Below are 24,652 nucleotides of genomic sequence, written 5' to 3'. Positions count from 1 at the left end.
CACATCCTGGAAACATTGATCTTGCCCCCTTGCAAGATTTATGAATTAATGTAGAGTCACAGTTGCTTAACACCTGGGGGCTTTCTACTTCATCCTTGTTACTCGAAGTGTGGTCCGTGGACCAGTGGCGTGGGCCTCACCTGGGAGCTCGTTAGAGATGTGGAATCTTGGCCCAGCCTCGGTGTACCGGGTCAGAATCTGCGTGTTAGTAACGTTCCCAGGTGCTCGGTGCGTACACGGAGGACTGATATGCCGTGTCCTGCTCCACGCTGCTGCCTCTCTGCTTTAGAGCCTCCTGTGCCTGGCTCACAGGTGACAGCCTCAGGGCAGTGACAACAAGTGTGCTAGGTCTGGTTTGGTTAGAAGATTGCTGGGCATTGTGGTCCTATTGGGGTGTCCTCTTCTTGGCTTCCAGATGACAGTAGTAACCTATAGCAGGCAGAGAGGCTAAAAGGTCCCTGGGAGGGTCAGCATGGACCAAATTAGAAGGGATTTTAGGCAGATTTATGCCGAGGGCTGTGATGTGTTAGGGGTGGTGGTGGAATGAAGTTCCAAGCCCTGCCACCCTCACCCCATATTGTAAGAGGCTGGGAGAGGAGCTCTAAGATATCTTTTTTTCAGCTGAATGTGAGATGGCCCTGCCAGATCAGATGTTCAACTTTAAAACAAATGGAGGAAAAACGATCAAAAGCAGTCAACTAGAAAAATCCACTTTTCCTATTTCATAAAAAGCAAGAGCCCATGTGATAATCCCTCCCTTGGCACATGTTAGAGATTTCTTTATCGTTTCTTTGTTTGCGGCCAATTCTGCCACACCCAGCTGGGAGCCTGGGCGACAGTGACTTCATTTGCACCCGGTCAACATGCCAGTTCCACGCCAGTGGGTCTAGAGCTGAATTCCAGCAGTTTTCCAGGGAGACGGGCACGCCTGCTTGTGAATAAGACGAGGGGAGAGGACGGAGCAGGGGGCACAGGACACACGGGCCCCTCCCGCCCCAAGCACAGAGGAGTGCACTTCTCAGCGTGGACGGTGGAGGGGGCTGGGTCCGTCCCCTTCCTACACCGGGACTGAGCTCCTTCAGTGCCAGCGTCAGGACTTCCCTGGTGTTTACCCTAGAGGTGCTCAATAAATATTTGTGGAATGAACTTTGACAATATCAAAGCCATGAAGTAATAGAAAGCTCAGGAGAAATGCGTCCGGAGCTCTAGGCTCGAGGACTAAACGTTGCCCCTTTCCAGCTGTGTGGCCCCGGACAAGCTCTTCATCCCTGACTTGGTTTATGAGCTGCTGATGGTGGGGCTCCCCTCCTTGAGGTGTGGGGAGGACTGAATAAGACCCCATGTGAACAGAGCATAATTAATGGGAAGCACTTAACCGCGAAGGGAGTTTCTTTCCCCCTATACGTTGCAACCCCACATCTCACCTGCTCATGCTTACCATAAAGGAAGGAAACAAAAGGGAAGCATAAAATAAAATCTTCACATTTTATTCATGGCTGCTTAGACTGGAGGGCTTCTTAGGAACTGAGGTTGGAGCACAGAGCTGGGTGTGCATGACCTTGGAGTTACCCTTGACTCCTCTTCCCCTCACACTCCACATCCAATCCTTTGGCCAATCCTGATTCAGCCACTCATTATGTCTGCTGCCACCACGCAGATCCAAGCCCTCATATTTCACCTGGATTCCTGCAGTAACCTCCTGACTGGCCTCCCTGCTTCCTTCCTTATACGATCAAGTCTATTCTTAACTTCACAGCCAGGATGACGCTGGCCAAACGTAAATTTCTTCATGTCAGTCTTCTGTCCAGAAACCTTCAGTATTCCCCATCTCACTCAGAATAAAAGCTGAAGTTCCCACCCATTGACCTCTCTGGGCTTATCTACTTCCCTTGCTCACTGTGCCCCAGCCACGCTGGCCTTGGTGGTCTTCAGCTGTGCCTGGAATATTTATACCTCAGGGCCTTTGCACTTGCTATTTTCGTTGCTTGAAAACCTCTTCCCTCCATTGTTCCTTAACCTTTTCCATGTCTTTGCTCATTGTTACCTTCATGTGAGGCTTTCTCTGACTTTCCTATTGAAAGTCAAACACTGTTCCCATCTCCCACCTGGTACTCTCTAGCCTCTTTGTATTTTATTTATCTCCGTAGTATGTATGGGCATGGAGCATATTTTATATTTTGCCTACTTTTCTTCTCCACTAGGAGTTGAGCCCTGTGCGTGTTTTGTTCATTGCTGCATCATCAGCTTGTGCCACTCTGCCTGGTGCTATAGTATAAATGTTTGTTGAATGATTCAATTATTCAGGCTTTGCCCTTATATAATCCTGTTAGGAGGCTTGGGTAAGAGGTGTGGTGTACAAAGGGCTCAGGCCGGTTTTGGGGACATTACAGATTGTTATCAGGAGTTAGGCAGCTCCTTTAAGATGTTATAAAGTAGGTACTGGTGTTGTGTTTGGTTGGTTTGTCTCAAGGGCTCCTGGACGAGGAATATGCCATTGGGCAGAATTTATTCCATTGCCTTAGCAACTGCTTTCTGAGTTTTATTTTCTGAAAACTTGTTAATTTGCCTTATTTCCCTCTTAATCTGGAGTATATTTCCTCCTTTTCCTCTCCCTTCCCCCCTCTCTTTCTCAACTTCTCCATTCCTTATTTACTGAGCACCTCTACGCCATTTTGCTCACCCACTACGCTGCCTCCGGGGAACTTAAAGGGATGCCTACTTACTGGGTTTTCAAAGTACTGACCCTGCAGGCTCCTGGTTTCTGCTCTTCCCATCCCCAGTGGCACTGGGTGTGATGAGCTCCTCCTATAAGTCTGGGGGGCCACATACCGAGTCCCCAGAACTCTTTTGTTCGGAAGTGCTTTGGTCTTGGTGTTCCAAGCAAAGAACAGCTCTGGCTGATCTCAGCCCTCAGCGGGGACCCGTCTCTTGTCCCTGGGCTCTCTTGACACAGCTAATAGTTATGGACATGGACCTGCTAGACATGGCTTTGGAGTTGGGTTGTGACCTCACTTACTAGTGCTGTGTCTTGAGCAAGTTGCCTTACCTCTTTGAGCTGCTCTGAGCCTCAGTCTGTCACCGTACATGTATCTAAAATGAGGGCGATATAACACACCTCATGAGGTTGCTATAAGGACTGAATGCGATCATGTGGGTTTAGCACTTATAGAGCCTGGCATGGCACTCACAGAATGGTCACGGCTGTCACTATTGCCATTATTAGGTTGTTGTCGCTGATACAGTCCATTCCCTGGCTTTTCAACTATGCAGCCCCGTGTGTGTGTGTGTGTGTGTGTGTGTGTGTGTGTGTGTGTGTGTGTGTGTTTGTGTCTAGGTAGGTAGATAGGTGTAGGGGAATTTACAAGTTGTTGTAAACTCATCAAGAAATAAATAGGAGATTTATAGCCTTAGGGCTATTCATTCTGTAGCTTTGCCCAGCATTAGCTCAGTTCCAGGAACAAATACACCCTTATAATACATTGTAATCTTTAGATATTCGGAATATAAAACAGCTCCTTGGGTTTGCCATTGTGCTATGAAAAAACAATAGCTGTTTAAAGTGCAACCCACAGGCAGCCCTGAAGGGGTCAGTTCTCTTGCTATCGGCCCGTGATGCCCTTCACTGAAAAGTCAGCGAAACAGCTATTTTGAACCTCACCATGGTGTCCCAGCAAGAGAAGACAGAATCTGAATGCTGGGGCTGACCTGGACAAGGGGGGCAGTAAAAGGCTTTTCAAACTCTCATTTAACCAGCAAATCCAGATCCAATGGCCTGACCCTCCCGGGTAGAAGAAATCACTCTGTTCTCTGCCCTCAGCAGTGCTGGGCTCCTGCCTCTCACTGAGCAGCTCACCTTACGTTATAATCCTGTTTCCTCATCTCCGTCCCGCTCTGCAAGGCAGGGAGGTCCTGGAGGGAGGGGATGTTTAGGTAACTTTGCATTCCAGGGCTCAACACAGGGTCGGGCACTGAGATGGTGGGACGATGCGAAACAGTGTTGACTGACTTCCTACCAGGCTCTCGGGCACTTGGCACGTGGTATGTGACTTAATCCTCATCACAGTCCTCCTAGGGAGCCGTCCTCTTCCACACAGAAGCAAATTGATTCTGAGATTTTATGCAGCTGGCTTACTTTACTAATAAATGGCAGAGCCAGGATTCAAACTCAGTTCTGACTCCAAGCTCTGAGCGTCCTTGTTTTCTTCCCTCCTCTTTCTTTTTCCCCTTCTAGTGAAATGTGATGGTGAAGAGCGTGGACTCTAGACCCAGCCTGCTTGGCTTCAAATCTCAGCCTCATCATTTACAAGCTGTGTGACGTCGGGCATGTTACTGAGCTTCTCTCTGAGTTTCTCCATCTATAACGTTGAATAACAATAGTACTTCCCCAGAGGATTGTGGTGTGGATTAAAGGAGATAGTATAAAGACCATAGAACAGTGTCGGGTAGTATGTGAATATTTGCTGTTTCCATTATATTTCTTTTCTTCCTTTCCAAGTGTACCACGTGGGCGTTTGTACCATACTGTCTCTGGGGCTGAATGAATGAACTAGGGTGACAGTTAAGTGTGTCTGGCAGGCACCTGGATTCTCATCCCAGGTGAATCAACCAGGTAGCTTTGGGTGCACACTCACGTGATATTTCACCTGGTGCCTTTTGTCTCTCCTGGCTTCAGAGGACGGTTGCGAATCATTTACTGAACCTCCAGGAGGTCATAGCTGAGTAGGACAACATGGCTTAACCTATAGCCAATATGGCTCTTTAAAACATGCCTATGAACTGAAGTGACCCCCCCGACACCTCCTCCTTGTAGTGTAACAAGAGGCTGTAAAGCATACTGGCCCCAAACAAGGACACTAGAACCAGAGTGCCTGGTTTGAATCCCAACTCTGCCGCTTGGTAGCTGTGTGACTTTGGGCAAGTTACTTAATTTCTCTGAACCTTGGTTTTTCTCATCTGAAAAATGGAGCTAGTACTAGTAATAGACTTTGTAAGGTATTGTTGTGAGGACTAAATGAGCTAATGCGTGTAACACGATGAAGCAGTGTTGTTAAATGCTCATCAGGCATTGGTGACGGTGATGATGATGATTTTCCCTGGGGCTGGACCTGGTAAACTAACTGCATGGATAAGCAGAAAAAAAGAAAAACTAGAGGTCAGGTCTCTCTGCGAGTGAGGGAGAGAGTGGGTGGAATGAAGCATGTTGAATTCCTCCAATCTGAGAAGTCGCTCCTCTTGTAAGGAGGAGCAGGGAGACGGGCCAGGGAAAAGCTGGAGGTGTTCTGTTCTGTGGGAATGTGGTCCCTGGGGCCAGGGTTGTCCCCACCTCTCTCTGCCGCAGCTGTGCTAGGTCACCACGGAGAAAGCAGTAAGGATGCTCCCAGCTCTCATGGAGCTTCCGTGAAACGCAAAGTTACTCTTGCTTTAAGTTATTTTTACATGAAATATAAAGTGACTCTGACTGTTGAACGACTTAAGACCGAGGGTTCTGACGCAGGCATGAGACCCGAGCTATGGTACACTGGGCTTGTTGTCACCTGCTTAGCCAGAGTGGCTTATGGCTCTTGTCATTCTTCATCCGCCCAGATCTGTCTCTGAGGATGAGGGTGCCCAGGGACTGGAGCCTGTGACAGAAGCCTGTGACAGACACTGCTGTCATTAGCTTTCTGTGCAAGTAGAGGCAGCAGTGCACGTCGGACTGGTTCCCTCTTCCCAGCCCTGTATGAATCACTCGGAAAGGAGGGGAGGCCTATGGTCTACTGGATCCATGCCAGTCGGAAACTGTATTTCCACTTTACAGATGAGAAAACTGAGGTTCAGGGGGCTTTAGCAGCTGAGATACAGAGATCTCATTCAAGGTCATTCAGCTGGTGAGCACGGAGTTAGGGGTCAGCCTGGGTCTGTCTGATGTCAAAGTCATACCCTTTCCACATGAGCCCTTCTGGTTTTCTGAGGTGCTCTCCAGGGCCCTTGTGCTGTAGGCAGGCATGAGGGTCGTTACAAGTAGCAGTGTTGATCACGGCACTCAATTAAGCAACCGATTTTGTTGTTCTGACGGGTGCAAATGGAAACCTATGTGGGCAAAATTAAGCCATTTTTACCCTTAGAAAAGTTATAATAATGACGCTACAACACACCGTGCCTTAAACAAGGAGGATATTAATGTCCCTCCCTCCAATGGGCATGCGTGTGTCCCATGGCTGGTCCAGTAACAGGTGGTGTGCAGGAACCAACGACCAAGGCATGAGTTGAGTTTCAGGGCACTGCTTGTGTTGGCAGAAAAATATGCATCTAGTGTGAAAATCCAGGTTGCTGCCTGATTTTATGTACTAGACATGCTGGAACGATGGCCCTCACGCTCATAGGATGGTACACAGAAGCAAGCAGGCGTAGAGTGGCCCCTGCCAGGTTGCTAGCCTAGATTCAGGCCATTTCCAACGATTTGGAACATATTTGTGAAATATCAACGATGTTGAAGCTGCTCTGCTTAGGGCTGTGCTGTGGGTCACATGGTCTACGTTCCCCAGTATCCTGGTAGCTTTTGGCAGGAAGAAAAGAGGAGCCAAGATTGCTTGGGGAAAGGGGTGCAGCTATTACTTAAATTGTCAAGCTTCCAAGACTTAGAAAAATGACTCTCACACTTTGATGTCCAAAAACATTACCTGGGAAACTTGCTAAAAATGTCTAAAGTCCACCTTGAGAGGGTCTGGGGTGGGCCAGCCTGGGGATCTGTATGTAAGAAGCATCTCTGGTGATTCTGATATGAATCATTCATGGACCAGTTGGAGAACACGTGGCTCAAGGTCTGCTGATGGCCCACGTCAAAACACAGGAGTCTGAACTTCTGGGACAGGGCTATCCTAGCAAGGATAATTCTTGGTGTTAAGAACAGCCAGCTCTAATGGTTCCAGGGCAGCAGGGAAGTCAGACATTGCGGGATTTTAGGATGGGGCTTCAGTCCCAATGAGTGAACTAGAGTGAAGAAGAAGAGCCAGGGGAGAAGGCCAGCAAGCTGGCTGGCCACATGTTGGAGTTTGATTTGGAGGTTTCTGCCCACAGCTCATGGGGGCCTACAGGGGCCAAATTCAACTCTGGATCACTGATCATGGAGTGTGGGATCAGTAGCCACCATGGTGAAGGGAGAAGCCATCACCATGCAGCTCGTGGCAAGAGGCTGAAAGAACAGGGTTTGGGATAAGTGGTGTGGAAGCTCCCAGTTGGAAGGGGGTCCTGTGTCTGATTTGAAACCCATCAGGGGCTGTCCAGCATACTTAGAATGTCAGCCCGTAGTGACCTGACCACTGCCAGCCTCCCCAGTTACCCTTGGGCCTTTGTCCCCCTCATGCGTTATGTTCCAGACAATTTTTGAAGAACACAATTCTTTAGAGATGCCAAGGTCTTTCCACCCTGAAGACCTTTCCAAGTCTGTTTCCTTTGCCTGGAGACCTCACTATACCTTTCCCATCAGATACGTCTTATGAAAGGGCTGGTGACCCTGGGTGGCCTCTATCTTTCCTTATTCCCAGCCCTTCAAAGGAAACAAAGGCCTGTGATGTGGGTTTTCTGACCCTGCCAGGACCCATTACAGGGGATACCTGTGGCTTTTACTTCTATTCCTAGGCATAGGATGTTGGCTGTCAGTGGAGAAGAGGGCATTGAGTCCAATAAAAACTGGCACAGTTTTGGGAAAGGGTGGGGAAGGAGAGGCCCACTGGGGTTTTGGTGGAAGATAGTCAGGAAGTCATAAAAGACAAGGGCCTGACGGGGGGAAATGATGATGTCTTTGGGAACCTTGGGTAAATCGGTAGATTAGAGCACAGGGCTTGTGTAGGGGCAGAGTGAATGATGTAGTTAGGAAGACAGAATGGAATAAGCTCACAGGATGGGAATTCTGGGCTTAGGTTGGGCTTCATTCCTTAGGCAATGGGAAGCCCCCCGGGAGTTTCAGAGCAGGGAGTGATGAAAGCAGTGGGAAGAAGGGTGGTGTTCTGGGTGAGTGGACAGGGAGAAGCCAGAGGTAGGAAAAGCAGGAGGAAGCGGTTGCAGTAGCAGCCCAGGCAGGGGGCAATCGAGGCCCGAATCAGAGTAGTGACAGTGGGAGTAGAGAGGGAGAAACAGATGCGAGAGACGCTGGGAAGGAAGAAATGACAGAATTTGGTGGCTGATTGGATGTGGGGGCGAGGGAATTTCTCAGCCATTCAAGAGAAAAATGCCACCTTCCTCCTCCTGCTAACTTCAGCTCAATGGCAGTGACAAAGCGCTGGCGTGATCTGAGTCTGGAAGCATCTGTAGAAAGTGATGAAATACAGGCAGCTGAATGTGAATGAGAAAAAAATGTGTGCCACTAAGTGGTCCTATTGCAAAGTGCGGAAGGAAACCAGCATTTATTTTTTAAAAAATCTGCTGGGAACGTGGTGCCCCATCCCTTCTAGTGGCTGAATTGCTCTGGAGGAATTTGCTCCTGCCCACCTGTCTGTCATGTGAGCTGCTTGTCCTTGAAAAGAGGGTTAAAATAATGGCAAGAAGCAGCCCCAAGAGACTTTAAGTTCTTTTGGTCATTAGATTAGCCCGAACTTCAGCCATGTCTGAGATGGGACATGCTGTCCTGCTGAAATATGTAGACTTTCAGGGAGTTTGAAAAAAGGATTCATGAAAGCTCCCACTGGCCAGTTCCATAGCACGTCCACTAACGGTATGCGTTTCCACAAGGCACTTAGCCATTTCGGGCCTCTATCTCCTCACCTGTAAACATAGGGGCTGGATGAGATGGAAACTCCCTGGGTTATTTCTCCCTGGGTTAACCTGTGCTTCTGTCGCGCAAAGGAACCAGTTGAGGGTGGCTTCAGTCAGCGGAGAGGGAGCTTATAGGTTTTTCATTTCGGTGCCAAGTGTCTGGAGTCAAAGCTTTCAAGGGGACATCTTTTTCCTCTTCTGAGTTCCAATATTTCCTTCCCACCCATCCCCATTGCCTCTCTGTTAAGCAGAGCTACTCTGACAGATTGCTCTCTTTTTAGGCTGAGAATATGTCATCTTCATTTTGCACTGGGTGATATGTAGGGTTAATGTAAGTGTGATGTAATTTACATTCATCAGTCATTGCTGTTTCTCTGGTGGGCACTAGAGCATCCCTGGTATGGAGGCAGGTAAATTCATAACTGTGAAGCCAGGACTGGAACCCAGGAAGTCTAGCTCTGCGGCCCATGGCTACACACGACTTCATGCCCGTCCCTGTGGGTTAGTCAGCTCAGGTTACCATAACAAAATATTGTAGGCTGGTGGCTTTAACAACTGAAATTTATTTCTCACAGTTCTGGAGGCTGAAAGTCCAAGACCAAGGTGTCAGCAGGTTTGGTTTTTCCTGAGGCCTCTCTCCTTGGCTTGGTAGAAGGCCACCTTCTCCCTACACCTTCACATGGCCTTGCCTTTGTGTATGAGCATCCCGGGCCTCTCTCTCTCTCTTCTTAAAAGGACACTACTCCTGTCGGATCAGGGCCCCACCCTTATGATATCACTTAATTACCTCCTTAAAGGCCTTCTCTCCAAATAGTCACATTAGGGGTTAGGGCTTCAACATAGGAATTTGGGGGGAATACAGTCATTCCATAACAACCTTCCTCTTGGTTTTGTTGAGAGGATGAAATGAGGTTGCATGTGGAAAGTACGTACTTAGAACAATAATGCCTGGCATACAATTACTGTTCAGAGCTATGTTGTTATTTTTTTAATGTGGATATAAAGAAGGGACTAAAACTATTATAAGGTGCTAAGAGCTCCCAAGGAGAACTTTTCCTCTTCTCCCCGTGTTCACTACTACCACGCTTACCACCTAAACCACCAATACCTCTTGCCCGGAGTCCTGCAATAGCCTCCTGACTGTTCTCTTGGGTTCCACCCTTGTTCCCTGTAGCCCGTCAGCCACACAGGCACGATCTTTTAAAACTTAAGTCAGCTAATGTCACTCGTTTACCTAAAATCTGGCTCTGCATTAAACTTTGATTAGTGTCCTGATTTCTAAGCGTGGCTTCCAGTCCCATAAAGTCCAGTCCTGACTTTTGCTCTTACCTCATCTCCTATCAGAGTGGCCCTTGCTCCTCTGCTCCATACTTGCCGGCCTCCTTTTAGTTTCTTGAAAACACTGAGCACATTCTACCCTTAGGGCCTTTGAACTTGCTTGTGCTTAATTCTCAAATCCTCTTTCCCCAAATATCTGCTGGGCTTGCTACCTTCTCTTATCCAGGTTGTATCTCAAAATGCATCTCCCTGCCACTCTACCTAAAGCACCTTCCTCTCCCGTAGTTACTCTCTACTACCCTGTTTTGTTTTCATCATAGCACCTATTACTGTCTGAAATGAGCTCTTCTTATTTGTTTATTTATTTGCTTGCTTATTATCTTTCTCGCTATACACTCTATAACCGAAGGGATGTTTTAGCTTTTGTTCACCATTGTAACTCCAGTGCTTGGCACCAAATATAAGCTCAAAGCTCATTATTTGAATGACTGAATAAATGCATGATCTTGAATCTGGAGGTTCAAGTAGGAGGGAACTGTCCAGGATAAACATCCCCAAGTTAAGGATGAAGAGCAGCCTTTGCCTTGGCCATCTTGGTTCATCACTTGGCCCGGATGGATTTCATTGGCAGGCCCAGGCCCACGGGCCATGCGGTCCTGACTAGAGACCACCTTCCAAAGCACAGCACCCACTCTCTCTAGGGTGATGTTCTAAATATTTAACAACTTGTATAACAACGACACTGACCATTCAGCTATAAATATCCAGTACAGCTGAACTAGTGTGTATTTGCCAAATGTCAGCTCTGACTTTCCCATCAGTCCCCTCCCCAGAAAATAGGGCACCGAGTTTTCCCCATTGCCAGCAATGAAGTGTCTGCACCTATATGCCCATCAACCTCCCCTCCCCCATGTCGTCTTTTCCTGTGGAATGCTTCACTTTTCCCGTTACAGCTTTTTGTATCTGGGGACCCAAGAGCCTGCCAAGTACAGTTATTTATTCAATGAGCATTTATTGAACACATTTTATGTGTCAGACACTGTGTTGGAGTCTGGGGATAGAGTAATGAACAAACAGGTGCAAGTTACCTCCCTTATGGAACTAGAATAGTCCTGTATAGAAATACTAGTGCCCTAGAAAGTACAATATTGAATCACAAAATATTGAAGTGTTGGAGATGGGAGTAGAGAAGGAGAAACCACACTTGAGATGAAGGGGGGGGAGGGTCTCCTGCTTAGATCTTGCCAATATCAACTTGTGCCCCAGGAGGGGGGAGCTTTTTCCCTGTACTTCTCACCTTGTTTGGGTCCTGCCCCCAAACACGGTGCTCACCTGGAAGCACACCAAGCCATCCGTCTGACTGCGAACCTCGCTGCTGCCTACAGGCGCTTACCCCCCTGTGATGGACATTATGGATTCTGATGCTGCCATACGTAAGTCGTGTTGGGTTGCTCCAGGCTTTGGGGACAATGGTTTGATGTTTTCATCTCCCCAGCTCTGCCTTCCTTTTCATCATCTTTCATTTTCTCTCAGCAGAGTGCTGAGGCTCAATAAGACTCTCAGGGAAATTGCTCCACATTTTGACAGGTAAAGAGCCCCAGAAGACTCCTGCCTTTACTTCTCCAAGATCCTGTGGCACCAGTAGGAAGGTGTGCATACCTGACCTTTTAACTGTACATGTGTGCCAGCTATTAGAGCTGCCTATATGCAACTAATACTTCTAGTGGAATTCTGTCAGACCCCTTTCCACCAGGCCTATGCTGCTATTTCTTCTTTTCTGCTAATTCATTTGCTTTTGGTAATTTTGTCTCCTGAATCATGACTGGTTCAGGGACACTTCTTCATTTGGCTCTGGATATCCCCCGTTGCAACAGTCAGTAAAGTGTTTTGGTTAGGAAGTTTTGGGTTGCAAATAATGGAAAACAACCCAAACTGGCTAAAGCCAAAAAGGGGGGAGGGGAGGGCCTTTTTGCTTTGTAACTAAATGGTTCAGGCAGGGCTTGAATTAGGCCTCGAATGACATGACCAGAACCTGGCTTTTCTTCCCATTCTTTGACATTGACCACTGCTGTCAAGCAGGCTCTCCTCTTGTGTCAAAGATGATTTGAAACATCTCCCCATGGCAGTTTCCTCATTCATATCCATGAGAAAGAGAAACTTTGCTTCTCTGAGCGTTCTACCAAAAACTGAGTCTTAATGGCTCTGATTGGCCTGATTTTGATCATGTGCTGTTTTGGTCAGTTGGGGCTACTATAACAAAGTCCCATAGACTGGATGACTTAGAGGCAACAGAACTTTATTTCTCACAGTTCTAGAAGCTGGAAGTCTGAGATCAGTGTGCCAACATGGTTGGGTTTTGGTGAAGGTCTTCTGGGTATTATCTTCACATACTAGAAAGAGAGTAAGTGGGAGGCCAGGTGGCTCAGGTGGTTGGAGCGCTGTGTTCATAACATTGACGTCGCCAGTTCGATTTCCACATGGGCCAGTGGGCTGCACCCTCTACAACTAGACTGAGAACAATGGCTTGATCGGAGTTGGGGTGGGGCGAGGAGAAAAAGGAAAAAAAAAAGAGGGTAAGCAAACTCTCTGTCCCCTTATAAGGGCACTAATCCTGTTCATGAGGCCTGCACCCTTATGACCTAATTATTTTCCAAAGGTCCTACCTCCGAATACCATCACATTTGGGATTAGATTTCAATAATAAATTTTTTGGGGGACACAAAACATTCAGTCTGTAACATGCACCCTTTCCTGAGCCAGTCACTGTGGCCAGGGTAGACAGGATATACAGAATGGCTTAGGCCAGTCAGGACTCAGGGCCTCTTGCTGGGGCTGAAGGCAATGTCAGGCAAATTGCCTGGCTGGAAAATTCAGGATAATGGTAGAAAAAGTAAGGTGGGAATAGATGCTAGGAAAACGATAGATGCCTCCTACAGCAATTTGACCTTTGCCTTGAAATTTTGCCCTTGCCTCCAGAATTGATATGGCATGCAATATGATTTCTCTGATAAAAGTTTTGGGTGTGCCATCTTGCAAGTCCTAACCCCAGCCCCACCCTTTTTTTCTTTCTTGGGAGTGTGGCCTCTGAGATGTTGTGCCATTTGACCCCATAGCGGATCATTGCAAAAACTTAGATAATTTAAATGCAAAAGATACATTTTCTGCAACAATAAGGTGATAATCATGGTAAAAACTATATAGGTTAATAGTGATAAGTACATCGAAAGTCGGTAAAACAGTCCTAGTTTGCCAAGTCTTGGGGATATTCTTACTGATTTTCCTTGGCTTGATATTTGTGACATTTGTCACAATTTATGTCCCTTAACTCTTATTTTTATCCCTATAGAAGATTTCTTAGAATTATTAGACTTAACATTGGTAATAATGTAATCCAAGACTCTCATTTTTCTTGTTAGAAGACAGGCCCAGATAGGTTATGTGACCTGCCCAAGGTCACACAGCAGCACTCAGAGCTTGGGGTCCTGGTTCTCAGCCCATTGCTGTCATTGTCCTTGGGAACATGGAGGTGACGGGGAGTGTGGCAGGAGATGCCAGAACAGAGCCGCAGGCCCTTCATGTGCCCTGGCTCTCACTGGGGTGCCAGCGCTCTAGTACGGATTTGTAACCATTCTGTCTCTTTTAAAAGGAAAAATATAATTGTATTATTAACACTGATGAAGTTAAGCACCATATTTTTCTAGCAGAGTATAAAAGAAATGTAAGCCAGAAGTACAATGACATATTTTCTTGCTGTTGATAAATTGTAATTTATGGCTAAACTAATCTTAGCCATATTGCCAAATCTTGACTAAAATTTTTGTTGTCTGCATTACACTTAGATATCTTTCCTGAAATTTGTAAGATTCTTTGGGACTTCAGGCCTGTTAGATATCAAAAAAGCTTGCAGCTTCCTTCAACTGATAGCATTTATTCATTCATTCATTCGTTCAACGACTATTTGGTTGGTCCTTCAAATTAGGAAATCATTCATATGAGTGCTTCTGTTCTCAGTTTGTTAAAAAAAAACAGGTTTTTTTTTCTTTGAACTCCCTAGTTTTCTAGTTCATGTGTCCATGACTATTACAGTAATGATAACATACATATGTATATATGTGTATGTATTTATATGTATGTATAGTTACACACACACACATACTTCTAAGCACTTTAGATATATTAGCTCAATTAATGTCCACAACAACCTTACTAGTAACTATTATTATGATAATACACTGCGCATTTTACAGATAGGAAACTGGAAGTCCAGGAAGGTCATATCACTCACCGACAGTCACACATCTGGTAGGTGGTAGAGCTGGGATTCAAAACCAGGCTGTCTGGCTCCAGAGTCCATGCTCTAAACTTCTAGAGATAGAGAATGTCTGCACAGAGACTATATAGACTATACAGACATTGAACTCTCTTTTGAATATTTTTTCTCAAATAAGAAGAGGAAAATTTTTCACTTTAAAAAAAATGAATAAAACCAACACGGCTATTTCCAGCTTACTCTGGTGAGACTGCTAAAATAATTTAATAAACAGTGTTTCCAACTTCTAGTTATAGAGATCTGTGAGCTTTTTTTTCTCTTACAAGGACTATTTTAACAGTTTTTGAATACATCTCTGTCCAGATACTGAGTTTAGCTTATTCTCTCGCAGACTTGCTTTTATCTGGTCATCTGAGAAATGTTTCTCTTTCTAGTAGTTCTTTCTAATCTTTAACACTTCAGGGCAAGCAACATGGAATCATAGAAAGAGCACTGGACTAAGCACTAGCTTTGTGACCTGAGGCGCATCTCTAATTTTCTCTTTGGTTTCCTTGTTTATTAAAAAGAAAGCATTTCAAATAGATGACCTTGACAGGTCCATTCAACTCTGAATACCGTAAGTCTTGGTTTCCTTTTATTAGGGTGCCAAAAAAATAAAAAATAAAAAATACAGTAGATCTTTACAAAATCACTTTGGTGGAGGACAATAAAAATCCTGATTATAGTAGATTAAGTAAAAAAATGTTCACACAAGAGAATCCTGGGGTGGGGGTGGTGTCCATAGCCAATGTAGATGCTCATGAATGTCTTGGACACTCTGGATTCTTCCATTTTCTTGCTTTGTCATTCATAGTATGTGACTTTAACCCTCATGATTACAAGATGGCTGCTGTACCTCCAAGAGCTGTGATCATGCTCCTGACAGAAAGGGAGGAGGAAAGAAGAAGAGGAAATGCCAGTATCAGGAAAATAGAAGCTTTCCTCAGAACATCCCCTGCTTCAGATTTCTGCTTAGGTCTCATTGGCCAGAGCTGGGTCACATGACTGCTAGCTTTGAAGAAGTCTGGGCAGGTTAGTGTTTTCACCTGAGTGTATTGTAGCCCTGAACAAAATTAGGGTTTTGTGGTGAGGAGGGAGCGCAAACGAGAACGGGAGAACAACTAGCAGTTCTGGCACGCGTCACGTCTACTTCTTTGTTTTCTCCTGAACTTACAAACAGTTAGCTCAATCAACAAACAAACCAATATTTGTTTCTTTTATTCCCTGTTTTCTTCCTTTCTGGCTGGGTACTAGAGTTCCTCCCCAGTGAACTTCCATTATTGTTAAATGTGACATCATTGCTAATGCATAGTTGTTAATAACGTTATTCACTATGAATTTATACACAAAGACACGAGCAATTCTTTTTTCATTGTTCTAGACTTCGCTTGTCAGGGTGGAGGAGGGGCGTGACTTGTCACAGGAGTAGCAGGAGCATGGAGAGCAGAGGTGGGCTGGGTTGAAAGGCATGGCGCAGCAGGCTTTGGTGTCTCTTTTGCAGTTGTGTGTGTGACGTGGGAGATGTAAGTTCATCTATGGATCACAGTTTATCCTCCTTTATGATAGAAAAGTAAACGATATGATGGACTAAAACCATGTGCATTTTTTGGGAAAAGAGCTATTTAAAAAAGTCAATAGAAGATAAAACATATATGTTCACTAACATAGACCTTACTGGGGGACCACTAATTTGGAGTTCGTCGTAACTCAGGCAGAAGCTGAATTTTGCAGGGACTCTTTCTTCTTCATAAGAGAATGAACTATTGGCAGGCACTGTAGAAAGCTCTTTAAATTTGCAAAAAGTAAAAGGAATGGTAAGTAGAATTTTTCTTAGCTATTCAGGATTTTTGCTTGGCAATACATTATTACCTCAGTTACATTTTTTCCTTAAAGGTGAAAAAAGTTGTAGTGCTTTAAAAAAGTTTTATAATTTGGACTTTTTCATGAATTCAGATGGACCTCTTTGTTTATATTATTCAGTGAGTCTTGCTGCATTCTTGTTCCAATATGAAAACCCATCCTGAAGCCATCTCAGGATTCACTGCTGGGTCAGTTGGAAGAACGCTGACATTTCTGAGGGCAGTGACCTTTGTTTCCTTTCCACCAGGAAACATCTTGGTCTGGTATAGTCCTTAGTAGACTAAAGACTTGCTGTATTACTCACCTTAACTGCCTATGTTATGAGATGACATATATAATCCACCCGTCGTTAATTTAAACACGGCATGTAAGTAAGTGTTCACTCGATGGTAGCTCTCATTGATAGAAGGCAGATCGTAGGGTGATTAAGGGTAGAGGAACTGATATTCTGGCATTGCAATTTCAATGCTAGCATTTACCAGCTGGGCAACTCACTTCTCTCTGACCTTCGATTTCTTATCTGCATGATGGCAATAATAATAGTACGTACTCCATGCGTTGTTGTGAGGATTAAATGAGATACTATAAAGGTATCTTATAGACCCAGGGACTGGCACATATTAAATCCTCCATAAATGGTAGGTGCCATTATTTTAGTTTTTGTTGCCAACGTGGATGTGTGTCTCACCCTGAAATTAGGGTGTGTCTCCTGAGTGTTCCCAGACCAGAGTTTGGAATGTTTGGAGTCCAGAAGCTTAATGCTGAGTCCACCTTCCCTGTAGAGGATATTGGCTAACAGTCTCCTAAGGTCATTTGGGAAAAGCTTTATTTGCCCTCCAAAGAAGAAAAGAGCTTTAGCTGTTAACTTTCTAACACCAGGTGGCTCAGTTGTCTTGAGAAAACATGATAGACATTTTGCAAAAGGCTGTGACAAAGACTTGTGCTTGTTCCCGGCCTAGGTAACCCTTCTAGATTTTGTTTGTGCCACATCTCCTGATCAAAAAAAGCACCCATTTACTTCTAGGGAGAAGTTGAGTCCCCTTCTGATTCCTCATCTAGTTTTGAGCAACGAGTCTGTGAGTTCTTGCATGGACTGCTGAGGGTGAAAGCACTCTAATACCAGCCTGGGAAAGAGCTATAGATCTGCTATTGATCGCTCACATTTTCCTTTCCATCTTAGGCAGTTAGCTAGGTGAGTACCACTCCCAATAAGATTGGTGTTTAATATCGGTACCATACTTCGTGTTTTTAAAAAAGCTTCAAAAATCAATTCCTCATTAACTTGATTGAAGGAGAAGTTATGCCTCCTCTGCTATGTTGTTGAACAGGACATAGATCACTGCAGGTGCTCGATAAATATTAAGCATTTCATCCTCACTATTTCTCCCACCCAATAGGTCACCAGAACTCATTTTCTTAGGGATGAGAGTCTTCACTTCTAGACCAATGTTGCTTTCTGTAAGTCTCCAACTTCTCAAAATATGAAGACGCTCATAGAGACAGTGTGCATCTGGCCTAGTGGTCCTCCGGTTCAGAAGGTAGTGGGGTTTGTTGCTCTCAGCACTCCTGTTGGTGATCTCTGAACAGAAGGAGGTTGAACGATGGAGTTGCATGGTGTGCATTACCAGGAGTTAAGCAGCCTCTGTCCTCGAAAGAAGAAGCTTATATCATGGTAGACGGAATTGTAGGAAGCAGAGGCCATCAGGCATGGCGTGCTCATTCTTCTAAGACTATTCACACAAACACACACGTGACGTAGGCATGTCATATCTTATCTAGTCTTCCAGAGGGAATAATATTTTAAACTTTGGAGTGTTGTTCTACATAAGAAACCAGGATACTCATTTTATTCCTTTGAAGTGTCCGAGATGAGAGCACTCAGTTTGGAACATCTACTTGTTCAACCTCTCAGAAAATTCCACGGCAGGATGAAGGTGGGCTTGCAGGAGTGTGAGCGGGCACGAGTCAATCACACTCCTGGCCCCCAATCTTCACTTCTCAGAAGTAGGTTAAGAGGGTGACTGAGCTGGTGATAAGACCCAATCTGAAGGAGGAAGATACATCAGGATAAGATGGCTGCTTCAGGCTTAACTTCTCCCGGGAAATGCAAAAAGCTGTGCTGCTGAGGCCTCTTCAGGCCGCCTCTGTGGTATAGCCTAAGCAGCATATAATATGGAGTAAGTGCTGTTTGGTTACAGAAAGAACACTGACAAATGTCTGGCTATTCAGGTCAGACCATGGAGAAGGGACCAACACACAGCTCTGAAGCAACTGGCTTAGAATTTCACATCAGACAGGGACATACTCTCTTATATTCTGGTTAATGCCGTTTGGACAAAGCTGGAATTCAGTGAATGATATATTCCAGTGAAATATTACAATTTATTTGAAGCCATTTTTTTTCTTTTGCCTGCCAACTGGGTCTACCCACCTGTCTGAAAAGAGTCAGAGAAGAGGCCATAAATTCTTCACCATAAGAAACCAAGCATATTCTAGATTTTGTTAATGATGTCATTTCACACTGTAGTGTTTTCCATGAGATGTTTTGGAGGACTGTCTGAATGATAATTAAACCACACAATATCCACATGAGCTTAGAATTCCCTTCCTTCCTTCCTTCCTTCCTTCCTTCCTTCCTTCCTTCCTTCCTTCCTTCCTTCCTTCCTTCCTTCCTTCCTTCCTTCCTTCCTTCCTTCCTTCCTTCCTTCCTTAGCAGATAGAACAGGAAAGGGATACTTAAGAGTGATTAGGTTAGTCAATGGTGCTGGATGTGTAGACATGGCTCAGGAGCCTCACACCTAACTTCTCTCTAAACATCACAGCATAACCCCTTGCCATGGGCTGAATGCTTGTGTCCCTCCAAACTTCACATATTGAAATCCTACCCCCCAACGTGATGTTATTTGGAAGTGGGGCTTTTGGGAGGTGGTTAGGTCATGAACCTCTCACATGAATGGGATTAATTCCTTATAAAAAGACAGGAGAGCTTTCTCTCTCCCTTTTTCTGTCCCTGCACCACCGGACCTCCGCCCCCCCCGCCCCCCCCCATGTAAGGCTACAACAAGAAGACAGTCATCTGCAAACTAGGAAGCAGGGCCTCCCTGGCACACAGATCTGTGGGCACCCTGACCTGGGACTTGCCAGCTCCCAGAACTGTGAGAAATGAATGTTTGTTGTGTAAGTCACTCAGGCTATGGTGTTCTGCTATAGCAGCTTGAAGGGACTAAGACACCACTCATTCCTCTGAAACTCTTTTTGATCAGCTTTTTTTCCTGTGCTGTATCATATGGGACTGTCATATATTTCTAGATAAAGTTAGAGAATTGTTTTGCCAAGGAACTCAGACCCACGGCCCTCTTCCTACCCATATTGGATAGGCATTCATTCTGGGTCATTGTGTGGGAATAAAATGGCCATGAACCTTGCATTCTGTCCAGGGCCAAGGTCTTCTGTGGTTCAGTGATTGATTTTCTGGAAGTTATTATGCAGTCATATTGTTGCTCACACCTCCATGTCTGTCTTAAATGCTCTTCTTTCTTTTTTCTTTTACTCACCTATTTTACATTCATAAAGCTTTAGTCTCACGTTGCATTTCCTTTGTGAAAGAAAATGCCCATGGCATATATTACCCATAATACTATCCTGTGTTATGACACTTCTTGTGTTACTGTTTTATATCACCTAATTATAAGACAAGCGGATTAATACAATTTTCATAGGTATATAGGAAGGGTTGAGTTAATTTATGTGAAAGTGATGATTGTAGGCCATTAAACTATTAAAATATATACAAAGTGGAATAAAACATTTTTGCAGTATTCAGTTTTTAATAAGTCATCTCCCCAGTGATAATCAAAAATTACCAAAGGCAGAAACTCTTACACTTGGCCTTCTCCAGAGTCTAGTACTGTGTCTCAAAAACCGTTGGCTGGTTGGTTGTTTTTCTTATTTAAAGTTCTACCATCTGCTGAACTATTACCAGGCATATCCCACGATGCTTTTCTGGCCTTTAGATAGGTAGGTGAAGTGTGGATGAATTCTTTCTAAAAGGTTAGGTGTTGATTGACTGATTAGCTCCTTGGCAAGGAAGGTACTTCTCTTTTACATCATTACAGATGCACAGTTGGATCTTTCAGGAGTCTGTTTTTGAGAGGTGCACGTACTCATCATCTATTCAAAGCCCAAGCAGCCCAGAGTAGGATTCCTCATGTACCTGTCTCTTCATTACCAGGAGTTGGTGACATAGGGTGAGGGGGAAATGCTATAGGAGGATTTCTGCACTTGTGTCTCCTCTTTTTTAAAGTCAGGTTATTGAAGAGTGATTTACATACAGCAAAACTGCTCGTCTCCTTTTGGGGCTCATCTTATTAGCTAAAGTGTAAGAGTTAAGGTGATGCCAGGTGGTTCCTATATGCTTTCTTCCTGGTCAACTCTCCTGGCCCATGTAGTTTTCTCTGGAATCTCAGGCTTTTGTCAAGTTTTTATCGATTAACAATAATTAAATTGGCAGAGATAGCCATCATTTCTATTCTGCCTCCTCCAGGCCCCACCTCCAACTCCAGTTGGTCTGAGCGGCTTTTGGGCCACATCATATGCGACAAAGGCACCCCTAAATTCCAATTTGCTGGAAACAAGTAGGTCACTCTGCAACTCATGATCTTTTTCTTTCCTCTATTCCCCGTTTTTCTTAGCAGTTGTCATGCGGGGCGGCCTGGGGGGTCTCAGCTCCCGCTCCACACATCAGAACGCAGGACATGGTGAGGCCAAAAAGGAACACCCACGGAGCCATAGGTAGGAGAGTCATACCACTATAGTCTCGCTGGAGGCTGGATTCATACAACGTGTGACCTGCTGTTCGCTTTTCTGCCAACCGACTGACTCTCCTCGCTAGCTGCAATCCGCCGTGCTAACTGCAATCCGCGCTTGCTAGGTCAGCCACCATCTTCTTGCTAGCCCCCATTTTTCTTGCTAGCCCCCATTTTCTGCTAGCGTATCCACGGCAGTTATATTTGTGGCCAATGGCTCACTGGTTACAGCTGACGGCCAACCAATCACAGTTGATGGCCATTTACTACCTGAGCCAGCACTTTTCCACGTGAGGCCGAGAGCCTGGAAATTGCATGCCTGGCTCTGTCCCCACAGCAGTATACAAAACTTTTGTTGTTGTTGTTGTTGTTATTGTTGAGTATGCTTTGTGATTCCACATGGGGAAGATTAGAGGAGATGCTGTCATGATTTGGGCAAAAGCAAGGCACCAAGAGATGGAAAATTTGGTTCCTGTAAGAGAAAGTGATTTGCTGGAAATTCAAAGAACTCATCTTAGGAATGGAACCACTCCATTTTCTTTATTGCAAGAGTCTTACCTCTTTCTTGCCAGTGTGGTCAAATCAGGCCCTAACCCTCTGCATTTCCTCTGCCATCCCATTTGCTGGTGAGCCTCAACTGTGACTTTAGTAAGCAAGCTGGGCCTGGGGCCAACTGGTCCCTGAGAAGGGGGCAGAAGTTCCCATTTGCTTACAGTACATGAAACACCAGGGATTACCCTGCCATTGCATCCAGCATTATTGTTATTGTTGCTTCTTGCCAATACCCTTGGATATCTTGTGAGAGAGAACACAAGAAATTACATCTCAGATGGGGTCATGCCTTTTCCTCTTCTCCTTTAGAAAGGTTTCTTGAGCGTAGGGCAGGGGTTTTCAAAGGAAATTCACTGGGGCCTCACACTGGACCATGACCTTATGTAGCAGAATGGCGTTTGGCACGATGCAGGCCAGTCTTGGGTTCCGTCCATGGGGCTTAGTGACTGCCTCTGCTAGAAGGTCTTCATTACAATGCTTAGTTGCCACTGGCACAGATGGAATGACATTATACAATGTGGCCCTGAGTTAATGGAGAGTGATTTTTTTTAAAAAAGAAACAAACGTAATAGAAATTGTACATCTAAATGAGGGTTGTGCCCTTCAAAATTTGTAGTATTGAAAACAATGCATTTAATCCAGTGACGCTTTCCTGAGCCAAGCAATGTTGTAACTTCTGATTTGAAGTTGCCTTCAGGGTCTGTGGCACATTAAATATATATAAAATATTTACTGTGGTGTGTTTTTTTCCTGATTACAAAAGTTATGTAGGTTTGTTGCAGAAAGTGTGGAAAGCACAAAGAAACGCAATTAAAAAAAAAAATTATCCATAGCCTAAGCACCTGAAGAAGACCCCTGTCAAAACTAATGTGTATCTTCCCTGTGAATTTTTCCGCGTCTGCAAACATGAGCGTAAACACACACACTGACATGTGCATATTTACCCACAATAATCTCAATACTGTCATTTAGGTGGCTTGAAAACATGTTGTGTCACATTGCTTTGAATATCCTCAGTGGTCCAAATGCTTTTCTTGAAGGGGATGGATTTTATCTCTGGCAAGAGCCAGAAGTCACTTAGAGCCAAGTAAAGGTATCTCCATTATCAAACTGGCTAATATGTTTTGGGAAAACCTATAAACTCACGTGACTATAGAAGAATAAATTTGGTTTTCTTGGGTGGATCAATCTGACTTAGTGTTATATCCAAGAGCAGAGTTCCATGAATGTTTTATGCTATGGCAAGTCATTGGCTTAAGTGTATGGATTTCAAAGGTGAATACTTTGAGAGAGAGGGCACTCCTTTAGATAGAAAGTTTCTGGTTCTTTATTGAAGAGACATGTACCACTCACTACAAAGCAAGGAAAAGAATTTTCTCCCACAGTCCTGGAGCTTCTTCTGTGTTTTTAGTGGTACGGTTGCCAGATAGCATCCTTGCTTTTTGGAAAGCCATCTTTGGCAAGATCCTGAGCCTCTCTTAGGCTGGTCAGGATGTTAGTCTGACAGTGAAGACTACTTCCTACTTCATGAATGTTAGCTGGGGTCAGCTGTCCTCTATATAAATGTCTGGCTTTCTCTGGCCTTGGGGCAGTCAAAAAGATGAGCAGTTTTCAAAATAGCATCACTTAAACACACTAGTACTTATTCATTCTGAAATAATGAATAGTTTCCAATAGAGTAATTAATACACATTAATAATTCAATGTAATTAGTAAAGAAGACAGAATCCATCAATTAGGACCTTAGAGTTCACTTTGCTGTCCCCATCCAATACCAGGGTCTCTTCTTCTCCTGATGGCCTCCTTGCTAGCTTCCTGGACAATTACTGAGATCCTAGTAAGCCAGGTAGGGCTTTATTAATGCAAACACATTAGCAGCCTCGCATGTATCATGAATGGTGAGTTAATGCCAGAAATTAATATCTTGGTCCCCAACCTTGCCAATCCCTGTTTTGTCTCCAAGAGATGTAGGTGATAACTTGGGAAAAATGGGAATCAGGAGCTGGCTTGGCTCTGGAATCCTTCTTGACCAAGGAGATAAATTACCCTTTCCTAACTTAGCTATCAGATTTTCTACAGACTCCTTCAACGAGGTCTTCAGTTCTAAGACTCCTTTGGTTTCATGGGGCTTATACTTTGTAGGGAATCTAGACTCAACTATCATGATAGCCCCTATTATATAGCAGATAAGTAAGGTGAAAAGCCATTTTACAAGTATTCTCATTTTATTTCTACCTTGATTCAATTTTTATATGATGGAATTGAGGTTCAGAAGGGGTGATTCACTGGCCCAAGGTTACACCATTAATTAGTGAGGAGCTAGGATATAAATCTAAGGATTGATTTGAAGGCCAGGGTGTATTCCACATTGCTTTGCTTTACATCATGCATCTCTCATCTGTCATTCATTCATTCCACACATTTATGTATTTGTTACTTATTATCTGTCTCCTCCCATTAAAGTGTAAGCTCCCCAAAGGCAGGAACTTTGTCTTGGTCACACTGTATTTCCAGCACCCAGAACCATGCCTTGCATGTAGTAGGTGCTAACAATGGTTTTGTATTGTGTAGTGGAGAGAGATCCCTTGTATTAAAATCCTGGCTTAGTCACTCTCTAGCTGTGTGATGCTAGGCAAGTGACTCAACTTCTCTGTGCCTGTTTTCTTACCTGAAAAATTGGGAAAACAATAGTGCTGGCTTCAATGGTTGTTGTGAAGACTAAGATGCTTAGAACAAAACCTAGTTCAGGTGAAGTGCTTAACAAGTGTTAACTATTCTTATTACCTGTTGAATGAATAAAATGTTTGAGTGCCTTTTATGTACTAGACTTGAGATAGATCAGTAAACAGTCCATCCAGTGTCCCAGTCCTTGTGGAACTTACAGCCTAGTGAAGGACAAGGTGGAACAACGGGGAAAGTGCTCTGAGAAAGGAAGCATAGGATGTGAAGGGGGTGCGGGGAGCACGGATGACAGACGGTCAGGGATGGCTTCCTGGAGTAAGTGGTACCTAGACTAAAACCTGGATGATGAATAAGCATCCAGGTGGAGGACGGTTAGGGAGGGGTGAGGGTCCAGATGGAAGGGGAAAAGCAGGTGCAAAGACCCCACAAGTGAGAG

At 44.7% G+C, this 24,652-nt stretch overlaps 1 protein-coding gene across 1 annotated transcript in view; it reads right to left on the bottom strand.

The window, feature by feature from the left end:
- The window catches only part of LOC109448224 (cyclin-dependent kinase 1), a 142,465-nt gene that overhangs the window by 66,446 nt on the left and 51,367 nt on the right, over positions 1-24,652 (bottom strand).

Source organism: Rhinolophus sinicus, linkage group LG03 (genome assembly GCF_036562045.2).
Source record: "Rhinolophus sinicus isolate RSC01 linkage group LG03, ASM3656204v1, whole genome shotgun sequence".
Lineage (NCBI taxonomy): Eukaryota > Metazoa > Chordata > Mammalia > Chiroptera > Rhinolophidae > Rhinolophus > Rhinolophus sinicus.
This window is presented reverse-complemented; position numbering and strand designations above follow the sequence as displayed.